This window comes from Coregonus clupeaformis, unplaced genomic scaffold (genome assembly GCF_020615455.1).
Source record: "Coregonus clupeaformis isolate EN_2021a unplaced genomic scaffold, ASM2061545v1 scaf0685, whole genome shotgun sequence".
NCBI lineage: Eukaryota > Metazoa > Chordata > Actinopteri > Salmoniformes > Salmonidae > Coregonus > Coregonus clupeaformis.
Genome location: NW_025534140.1, coordinates 256,024 through 266,816, shown reverse-complemented (window position 1 = coordinate 266,816; position 10,793 = coordinate 256,024). Strand labels below are relative to the sequence as shown.

The 10,793-nt window shown below is 40.6% G+C and overlaps 1 pseudogene; it reads left to right on the top strand.

Annotated features, from left to right (window-relative positions):
* LOC123485427 lies at positions 1–93 on the top strand (annotated as a pseudogene; the record flags this gene model as incomplete).
* Between the last annotated feature and the right edge of the window lie 10,700 nt (positions 94–10,793).

Below are 10,793 nucleotides of genomic sequence, written 5' to 3'. Positions count from 1 at the left end.
AATTTTTGGAACAGGGAGATGGAATAGGGCTTGCTCCGTCCACTCCACGCATCGACCTGGTATTGCAGTACCTCCAGGAACGGTGCACCCCTGTCTTTGTAAAGATAAAGCAGGCAAAGACAACAGAATTGCTTTGTTATATTCCATTAGGATCACGATGTATTTTATATTTTCACGTTTGACCATCTTCATCTCAATGTCAATGATGGCTAGAAAGTGATGGTCAAGTCAGTCACTGTTATATTGACTATGATAGCTGATGAAATGATTGCGTTAATCATCTAATCAAATCAACGTTTTATTCGTCACATGCACAGGATACAGGGTGTAAATGGTACAGTGATGAATATAAAAGACAATGCTTTAAAAAATCTTGGCATAGATTGGGGAGTTGATCAACGTTGGGAATAACCACTTTGACTGTTACAAAGTAACAAATTGGTAGGTTCGTAAGTCACGTGGTCATCTGCCCTCCAATCGGAAATGACAGAACGTTTATAAATTAAATCCAGATTAACAGCTAAATCGGAATAATAATATGAAATACGGGTGGGAAATCAATTTAGAGATAATAATATTGACATAACATTTGATCTTATATCAAATATCTCTGGTAGCGTTGATGCCTACAAGGGAACTGAGCAATTGTCACTGGTGGCGCAAGTGTTCCACTGACCGTCGCATTTGAAATGTTGAACCACTTGACTTCAATACATCATCAACGCAAATAATATGAACAATAAAATAGCCTGTTTTTATTTTACATGTCTGTAGAGCCTTGTACGATATGACCACGGTGAGAGGCTTTCATAAAGTTGCCCTCCTAAATTACTAGAGGCCAAACTTCAAAGATGTCCATGGCACTGGACTGCAGTAAGAGCTAGGCCTACAGTGCGGCCTACGGAGCGGTCCTGGTGTATGGTCCTGGCTGCCTAAATGTTTCCTCCACATAATAAACTGTACAAACATGGCACTTTAGAGGGTTACTTTTACAATTAGCCTTACTGAGTCACTACAACAAACTTCCTATCATGGACATGAAATGCCATTAGGCCTAATGAAGATACCGTATATGTAAGTTACTTAGTTGGTGTCTTGTGAATCAACTGGTATGGCATCAGGGTTTAATATTTCCTCGATATTATACAAATGTTCCATCCCGAGAATAAATCACTCTTCTCCCGGGTAACCTGGTATTTTCCACAAAACCGGAAGTGTCATTCAAAAGCATTATAACACTTATAAATGTCTGGATTTTATTAGAGCTTTGATCAGCATGAAAATACAAACCTGATGCTACCTGAGCCTGATCAGATATATTAAATACATTTTATAATACATTTACAAATCCAAATCCCAGATGAAGAATAAGACACTATTTCAAAGCATAGTACATGTAATGTTAGCCAAGTACAATGTAATTACTGTGTTACACAGGATTTAGCTAGTTAAAATGAAGTGTATCTTTAGGAGTACTTGTAATTAATGTGTACAGTACATTACCCATCCTGACAACCTGGCCCTCAATTTAAAGCTTGTGGAAGTGACATCCAAGTGGGAGAATAAATACACTAGCACACCACAGAGTATCTGTATAAGAAAATCATTCAGAGCACACTGTGCTGCCAATCACGGTGTAAGGTGCGACATTTTGCTGGTGTGGAGAGCTCGTTAGAGGATAGAGAAAGCTTGCATTGAAGAGCTGGGCATCGTGTTATGACCCTGTATCTGAATTAGGCCCACAGAATTATACCTACGGAGGAGCGGCTTCTATGGGAGGAACTTTGAATGTCTGAACTTCAGAGTTGGTTTAACGTTGGACCAGAGCAGATGTTAGCTAGCTAGCTAACAACCTTGTTTGTGCAGTGTAGCACTATAATTAAAAACAGGTCTTACCTTTTTGTCGTTAATAAATCCAATGTGAAACGTGGTGACTATAGTATCCTTAACTAGCATTGAAAAAGTTCATCCATTCTTCTCAAATTAAACATATCTCCCTAATTTCTGAATCATGCTTGTAACGTTGTCAGTAGGATACAGTAACCTATGCTTCAGAGGGAGGAGCAGGTAGTTTCCACGCACACCCACTGGCAAAGATTTCCATTCCAGCTGGTCAGGCAGAAACTGGAATACGTTTCTAGAGTGAGCTTTGTTGCGATTTTGTGGGACTGGAGAAAAATACCCGGAAAGTAAAATAAGGTTATTACCTGGATTACATGCTTTTAAAATAACGGCTGTTCCTGAAAAGTATAGAACACTTTAGTTTCCGGTTCTTTTTTACATTATTTTTCTGTTCTGTTCCCTGAACCGGTTCCAATCCTAGAGAAATTATGTGGATGAAGGTCATGCTTAGCCTAATTAACTATAACGGAAATAAATTGCTACAGTTTACACTTTTTCAGTAATTTAATGAAATGTTGTAATCTGATCTCGGAATGCACGGACCGTTAGTAGTGGGGGAACAGGAAGTTCCGGGCAGGCGGCACCATTCTTCACAATAAAGAAAGCGTCTGAACTGTGCAGTCAAGAAGATAACCTTTGTGTCCGTTTCTATTTATTACTAGAGGTATGTAATAGCACGTTTAAACTTTCTAATGTCGAAAGAACATGTCATACCATGCTAGGTAACACATCCGTTAAGGTATTATCACGTTTGTTAAAGGTTTGATGTGTTATTTTGTGTCAAACCAAGTGAAGAACGTGATAAAAACTATTTTACAAGTCACATAGCTAGAGACTTTGGGTTTGTCTGAGTGGATGTACACATAATTTTCTCAAGGCAATTTCATAAATAATCAATTTATTTGAGATTTCTGTGTTCGTTTAGCATATTATTGGTTTTGTGTAAAATTCCCAAGCTGGTAAAATGGCGGCTACTCTCGGTCAGCGTCAACGGACTTCAGTGAGGACAGTGCGGGTGCATCAGATAGAGACAATTTCACGGTCGGACTACTGTTTTGAAGCAGAATGTAATGATTATCAGTTTTCTACATGTGTACTAATATTCAGACACATTCTGTTGTTTCTGTCTTTATCAATAAATGTTGCTATGGTGTGAACAGGAAATACAATTGGTTTTTGATTGAAGTAATACAGTGAAGACAAGTTTTAAGGAAATTAGCACACAGTGCTGTCTAAAACAAACTGTAACCTTGTACTAAATGGATTTTGAGTCATTTATGCATTTATCTACTATAGGTTAGGTATTAGCTCAAAAGTATTGTGGAGCTCCTGCACCTAAATATAAACAGTACCGGCACCCAAAATGAGTATTAGCACCTATTTCAGTCCAATACAAGCACTGAATTAGATCATTGAACAAGAAAAATGTGAAAATATTTTTAGAGTATAAAGAAAGTGCCAGAACTGTCAAGACAATAACTTTTTGTATCTGTTTCTCTTTATTACTACTGGCCGATTCAGGTAAGTCTGAGGCCGGTAACATCAACAGTGAGGACAAACCCAGCCTGCCTCTCTCCTTCCACACTGAGTCCAAACCTACAGTCACTGGGTCCTGATTGTGACAGTGGAGCCCAGTTTACTGCAGGATCCAAAGATGGCATCAGTGAAGCTGGAAGACTGCAGTCAAACACCGGAGCTGAATGTCAACAATAAAGATGAAGAAGAGGAGAAGAAGATTGGGAAATCTGTTTCTCACGGTAAGAGCAGGTTCTATCTAACTAAGTTTGTTGGACATGATTTGGAAAGGCACACACCTGTCTATATACAGTGCATTCGGAAAGTATTCAGACGCCTTTACTTTTTCAACATTTTGTTACGTTACAACCTTATTTTAAAATTGATTAAATTGTTTTTTTCCCTCATCAATCTACACACAATACCCCATAATGACAAAGCAAAAACAACAACAACTGAACAATCACATTTACATAAGTATTCAGACCCTTTACTCAGTACTTTGTTTAAGCACCTTTGGCAGTGATTGCAGCCAAAGTCTTAATGTGTATGACGCTACAAGCTTGGCACACCTGTATTTGGGGAGTTTCTCCCATTCCTCTCTGCAGATCCTCGAGCTCTGTCAGGTTGGATGGGGTGCGTTGCTGCACAGCTATTTTCAGGTCTCCAGAGATGTTCGATTGGGTTTAAATCCCGGCTCTGGCTGGGCCACTCAAGGACATTCAGAGACTTGTCCCGAAGCCACTCCTGCGTTGTCTTGGCTTTGTGCTTAGGGTCGTTGTCCTGTTGGAAGGTGAACCTTCGCCCCGGTCTTGAGATCCTGAGCGCACTGGAGGAGGTTTTCATCAAGGATCTCTCTGTACTTTGCTCCAATCATCTTTCCCTCGATCCTGACTAGGCTCCCAGTCCCTGCCGGTGAACAACATCACCGCAGCATGATGCTTCCACCACCATGCTTCACCATAAGGATGGTGCCAGGTTTCCTCCAGACGTGACGCTTGGCATTCAGGCCAAAGAGTTCAATCTCGGCTTCATCACACCAGTGAATCTTGTTTCTCATGGTCCGAGTCCTTTAGGTGCCTTTGGCAAACTCCAAGCGGGCTGTCATGTGCCTTTTGCTGAGGAGTGGCTTCCGTCTGGCCACTCTACCATAAAGGCCTGATTGGTGGAGTGCTGAAGAGATGGTTGTCCTTCTGGAAGGTTCTCCCATTTCCATAGAGGAACTCTGGAGCTCTGTCAGAGTGACCATCATGTTCTTGGTCACCTATATAGACAGTTGTGTGACTTTCCAAATCATCTCCAATCAATTGAATTTACCACAGTTGGACTCCAATTAAGTTTTAGAAACATCTCAAGGATGATCAATGGAAACAGGATCCACCTGAGCTCAATTTCGAGTCTCATAGCAATGGGTGTGAATACTTATGTAAACAAGGTATTTCTGCTGTTTTATTTTTAATACATTTGCAAAAATGTCTAAGAACCTGTTTTCACTTTGTCATTATGAGGTATTGTGTGTAGATTGATGAGGATTTTTATTTATTTAATCAATTTCATAATAAGGCTATAACGAATCAAATTGTGGGAAAAGTCAAGGGGTCTGAATACTTTCCGAATGCACTGTACATATCCAAAAGTGGATCTAGAAGTTTGTCCTTAAATATCTACTGGGAGCCCATCTGGACCTTCCGCTTAACCTCCCTTCATATCGAAAATAGCATCAGATATTTCAACACCATCCAATTCCTTTTCTAGATCCAATTTAGTGTCTTCTGAAGTAGAGGGAAAATCAAGACCTGACTAGTTCAGTTCTCAGGAGATTCAGAGTTGTAAAGTGTGTTGTAGTAGGAAGCAAATGTTTGGTTTATTTCTACAGTTTCCATTGATAATTGTCCTTGTAAATTATGAATTGCATTAAAGGCTGAATTTTACTTTTTAATGCGCCAGGCCAGCAATTTACCAGGTTTTTCACCTTGATCATAGGAGGACTGTTTCAGCCTAGTTAAGGTGTTTGCAGCCTTAGAGGTGGGAAGTTCATCATACTGAGCTTTAAGACCAAATCATTCCTTGTTTACTTCTACTGAGTTATCCAAAAAAGCTTCCCACTCCAATTCTCTGATTTTGCTGTCCATCGCTCTCATTTTCTGATTTATTAGATTTTAAACTGGTAAAACGTATAATTTGCCCCCAAATATGTGCTTTGAAAGCCTCCCATCTGGTACTCGCTGACGTTTGGTCAGTGTTCAATGTCAAATAAACATCTATACGCACTCCAACATAATGGAAGAAGTCTGGGTCCTGTAACCATCTGGGATGCAAACGCCATCAAGAGGATCCTTTTACTAGTTTTGTATCCCTATAGAATAATCACACAAGGGAATGGTCATTCAAAACAATAGTATCATATCCATTTCCTGCTACATTGGGAAGCAATGAGCAAGAAACTAAAAAGTAGTCTACATGAGAATATGATTTAAATGTTGACGAGTAGCATGAATACTCCCTTTTACTCGGGTTCTGAGTCCTCCAAGGTTCACATAGATTTAAATCCTTAATGAAATGCTGTAATTTCTTTCTACTCTGCGAGTGGGAAGTGTCTAAACCAGAGGAGCAATCTAGATGAGGATCAAGAGTGCAATTAAAGTCCCCTGCCATTAGGACCTTACCAGGAATGGAGGCTATCAATAGAAATACATTCTCAAAGAATTTGGGATTATCATCATTATGACCATCAACATTAACCAGATTAATATGCTCATTCAAAAGAGTTCCCTGTATCAAAATGTATCTACCAGCTGTATCAGTTATAATAGTATCCACTTGAAACGGAACAGATTAGTGAATTAAAACCATAACACCATGAGAATGAGAGGAGAAACAGGATGCTATTACTTGCCCTTGTCATCTCCTGCATACTTTAAGTAGCTCATCCTTTAACAAGTGAGTTTCATGTAGGAACACAATGGATGAATGAAGTTGTTTAAGCCTAGTAATAACCTGTTTTAAGCTTGGATAGTTTACAAACTCTACAGACATTCCACTAAGTAAATTTAAGTTTAGCATTTGAAGTCATTTAACCAAAGATGTAAACATGGAATAAGCTATAGTATAAAGGCATATCTAAAATCTGTTTAGTAACCACAAGGACCATAGGGAATATTTTGTAGTGAGGAAAATATGTAAAGATCTGTTGGAAGAAACAAACATAAATCTATCCTAACAACACAGGGTATTTTGCTAGTAGCCTATCTAGCAAGATGATATGTGAAATATCACGTAGTATTTGTTTGAAAAGTAGCAAACAATAGCTCCACCAAAAACAGTAATGCTAGTTAGTGAAGCCTGAGATTAACGTTACAGTATGGACCATCCAAAATATTGGTAGATGATCCACAACACAGGTTCTGCTGCTAGTAGCTACCAAGTAACAATATGGCCCATACGTATAGCGTTAATGTAGTATACCATGATACGTTTATAAACCAGAAAAAGCATCAAAGATCAGAAATGAACAGCCTACAAGAGAAAAAGAGATATCATTGAATATGTGCTAAGTTACCCAAAGGCCCTTTGCACATTATGTTAGGCTTGTACCTGAGTGTCAATCATTTTAGTCCAAGGATATGATCAAAAGGCCTCCATTCTTAAATGGAAGAAGTTTGGAACCACCAATACCTTTTCTAGATCTGGCCGCCCGGACAAACTAAGCAATCAGGAGAGAAGGGCCTTGGTCAGGGAGGTCACCAAGAAGCCGGTGGTCACTCTGACAGAGCTCCAGAGTTCTTCTGGAAATGGGAGAAACTTCCAGAAGGACAGCCATATCTGCAGCACTCCACCAATCAGGCCTTTATGGTAGATTGGCCAGACGGAAGCCACTCATCATGAAAAGGCACATGACTGCCCGCTGGGAGATTGCCAAAAGACACCTAAAGGACTCTCAGACCATGAGAAACAAGATTCTCTGGTCTGATGAAACCAAAATTGAACTCTTTGGCCTGAATGCCAAGCGCCACGTCTGTAGGAATCCTGGTACCATCCCAACGGCAAAGCATGGTGGTGGCAGCATCATGCTGTGGGGATGTTTTTCGGTGGCAGGGACTGTGAGACTAGTCTTGATCGAGGGAATGATGAACGGAGCAAAGTACAGAGAGAAATGAAAATAGCTGTGCAGCGACACTACCCAGCTTACCTGACAAGCTTGAGAGGATCTGCAGAGAAACTCCCCAAATACAGGTATGCCAAGCTTGTAGCGTCATACCCAAGAAGACTTGAAGCTGTAATCACTGCCAAAGGAGCTTCAACAAAGTACTGAGTAAAGTCTGAATACAGTTTTTTAATTATTATTATTTTTGCAAAAATGGTATCATAACACCTAGCGGTCAAACAGGGAAATGGTTCCAATCATTTTTCCTTTTTATTCATTTTAGAAACACTTAAAATAATGGCTGTGTTTCGTGTAGGCTTACCCTGGCGTGACTTTTAGCAATATTCGGCTCTATATCCTCTCAGATTATTCAACTCTATCATCAAAGTAGACATCATGCAAAACAACAAATCACTGCAATCTCCTGCACGTCATCTCTAGCTGTAACCTTTGATAACAGGTATTGTGTCAATTTAAAACGAACTAACTGTGGTGGCAGGTGCAGTGATCAAAGTAGACATCATGCAAAAAGATACACAACAAAAAAAAAAATACACAACAAACAAAAAAATGTATGCACGCATGACTGTAAGTCGCTTTGGATAAAAGCGTCTGCCAAATGGCATATTATATTATATTATGAATGCCGAGAAGGAGCTGAGTGTAGAGGGAAGCAGTGTGGTGAGGGAGGTTATCGTCTAGTGTAAAAAGAGGGATACGTCCTCCAGTAGCTCAGAGATGGAACCTGCCGAGAGTGAGGATGAATTACCTGCGGTGAGGAACTCCGAGTTCGGGCCTCGTTCCAAGGATGATAAGGATGATTCTGGCCCAGTGGGAGTGAGATTTGTAGAGAGAATGGATACATATGTGGTGTCAGGTTAGGTGGAGAAGAGGTTGGGGACTGTTGAGTTGGTGAAGGTAACTGAGTGGACTCGTAATGATTTATTGTTTCTCCTCTGTCCAGAGGGAGCGGGCGCTGCGGATTACGTGATTAGGGACAGGAATTGTGACTTGAATTGCTCTCCGGAACAGGGTGGCATTGAAAGGAGTGATCACGGGGTTAGGTTTAAGTGTTGAGGATGTGCAGTTGAAATGGAAGATTCCAGGTGTCTGTGACACCCTCCGTTTTGGTGAGTCGTAGATCCGGTGTAGAGCGTGGGTAAACAGAGAATACATTATCTGTCATGCTGGATTTTGATGCATAGTCTCTGCCAGATAAGATCAAGGTAGGAAGTGTCAGTTAACCCGTGAGCGATTTTGTTCCGTAAATACTACAGTGTTTTAGGTGTGACGTTGATGGGCCTTTTGCAGCAGTGTGTAGGCGTGAGATGCCTAGATGTGACAAGTGTGCAGGAGGGCATGAGATGAAGAAATGTGTGGTATCGGTGGAGAAAGTTCTGTGTGTTAGTTGTGGGGGTGCTAACGGGCTGGAGATCTGAGGTGTCAGGTGAGAGAAAGGCAGATTGTGGTCCTCTGTAGCTCAACTGTAGCTCAATTGGTAGAGTATGGCACTTGTAACGGGTAGTGGGTTCGATCCCCGGGACCACCCATACGTAAAAATGTATGCGCACATGACTGTAAGTCGCTTTGGATAAAAGCGTCTGCTAAATGGCATATTATTATTATTATTAGATTGAGGTTGCCAGGGTTACAGTAGTACAGAAAGTGTTGGATTTACTGCAGAACAGCTGCAGGGGGTGTTGAGTGGTAGTGGTCTGGCGTAGACTAGATGGTGTTAAATAGTGGAATGGGGTGGTGGGTTTTTGTCGTGGAAAATCGCCACGAAGGGACTCAAAGTCAAATGAGTCCCTTGTTGGAGAGGTTCCAACAAACGTAAAAGCACCATAGTACACGTCGGTCGGGAGCTCTGCCGGGGCAGTCCCGTTAGTTGTCCTATATACTGCTTACACAGACAAGTTATATTTGCATGATTTTAGCTTTATTAATAATTAATTAATCGTTAACATTTGGTTCCTGCATGTGACCGACCAATACCTCACAAGGCTTCTTCTCTCCAAGCTGAGACCTTGAAACTGAGATATCCCTTTTGGTTCCCAGAACAATGTTCTGGGCGTACTGCCAATTGGTCTGAGGTCAGTCATCTGCACGAACCAATAACATTTACCCTCACATTTTTTTAGAGCAGGCTAATACTGCAATTTTGTATTAATTACCGTATCAATGAATTTAATGTATATAGGCTGTGAATGGCCTCACACACCAGTACAGTAGGTTGCAGTGTATGCACCTAAAAGTTGAATGCGCCCCGCCAACCAAATCCCGAAGAAGAATGATGGAGAATGTGAAAAAGGAGCAAAGTTAATCTTTGTTATTGATGTTTGATGAAGAGTATCTACCACCCTATGTAAAGCTGGGATATATAATATACCCCATAAGAGAGTTTGTGTCAAACCTGATGCAATGCAAGAAATGTAAAAAGTTTGGCCACATATCAAGTGTTTGCAGACGGAAGGAATATGTTATTGAAGAGCATGTGAATGTAAAATGTTGTAACTGTGGTGGGGGTCATATTCCTGAATTCCCAGAGTGCCCTGTTAGGGTGAAAGAGGTTGAGGTGTCAAGGATCAGGGCTGTACAGCAAATCTCCTATGTGGAGGCGGTGAAGAGAGTTATAGTAGCAAGAGGCCACAGTTCTGAAGAAGATATGGCGGTGGATGCACGCAACCAGTTGCAAATGTTGTCACGTCAATCAAGTGATCTGGATACACTTATTTTGAAGGTGGATTTTTTAGTATTTATAGCCACAGTTATTAATTTTACTGCACAATAAGTCCAAGAAGCTGGACATCATTATATCTGTAGCTGAGAAGTTTTTGGGCCTCCAAGACTTCACGGCAGAAGCCCCTGCAAGGTCTACTGTAGCCAGAAAATGTTCCACCCTCACAGGATCCTTCTGAGCCTGTGTAGGGACCTGATTAGAACAGAAAAGCAGGCTGATTTAGTTCAATTTTAATATAGTTATTGATAGTTTGTATGATTTTTTAGAAATACTGTTTACACTGAACAAACATATAAAGCAACATGTAAAGTGTTGGTCCCATGTTTCATGAGGTGAAATAAAAGATCCCAGAAATGTTCCAGACACAAACTTATTTCTAAAATGTTGTGCACACATTTGTTTACATCCCAGTTGATATACCCACAGGTGTGGTATATCAAGAAGCTGATTAAATAGCATGATCATCATTACACAGGTGCACCTTGTGCTGGG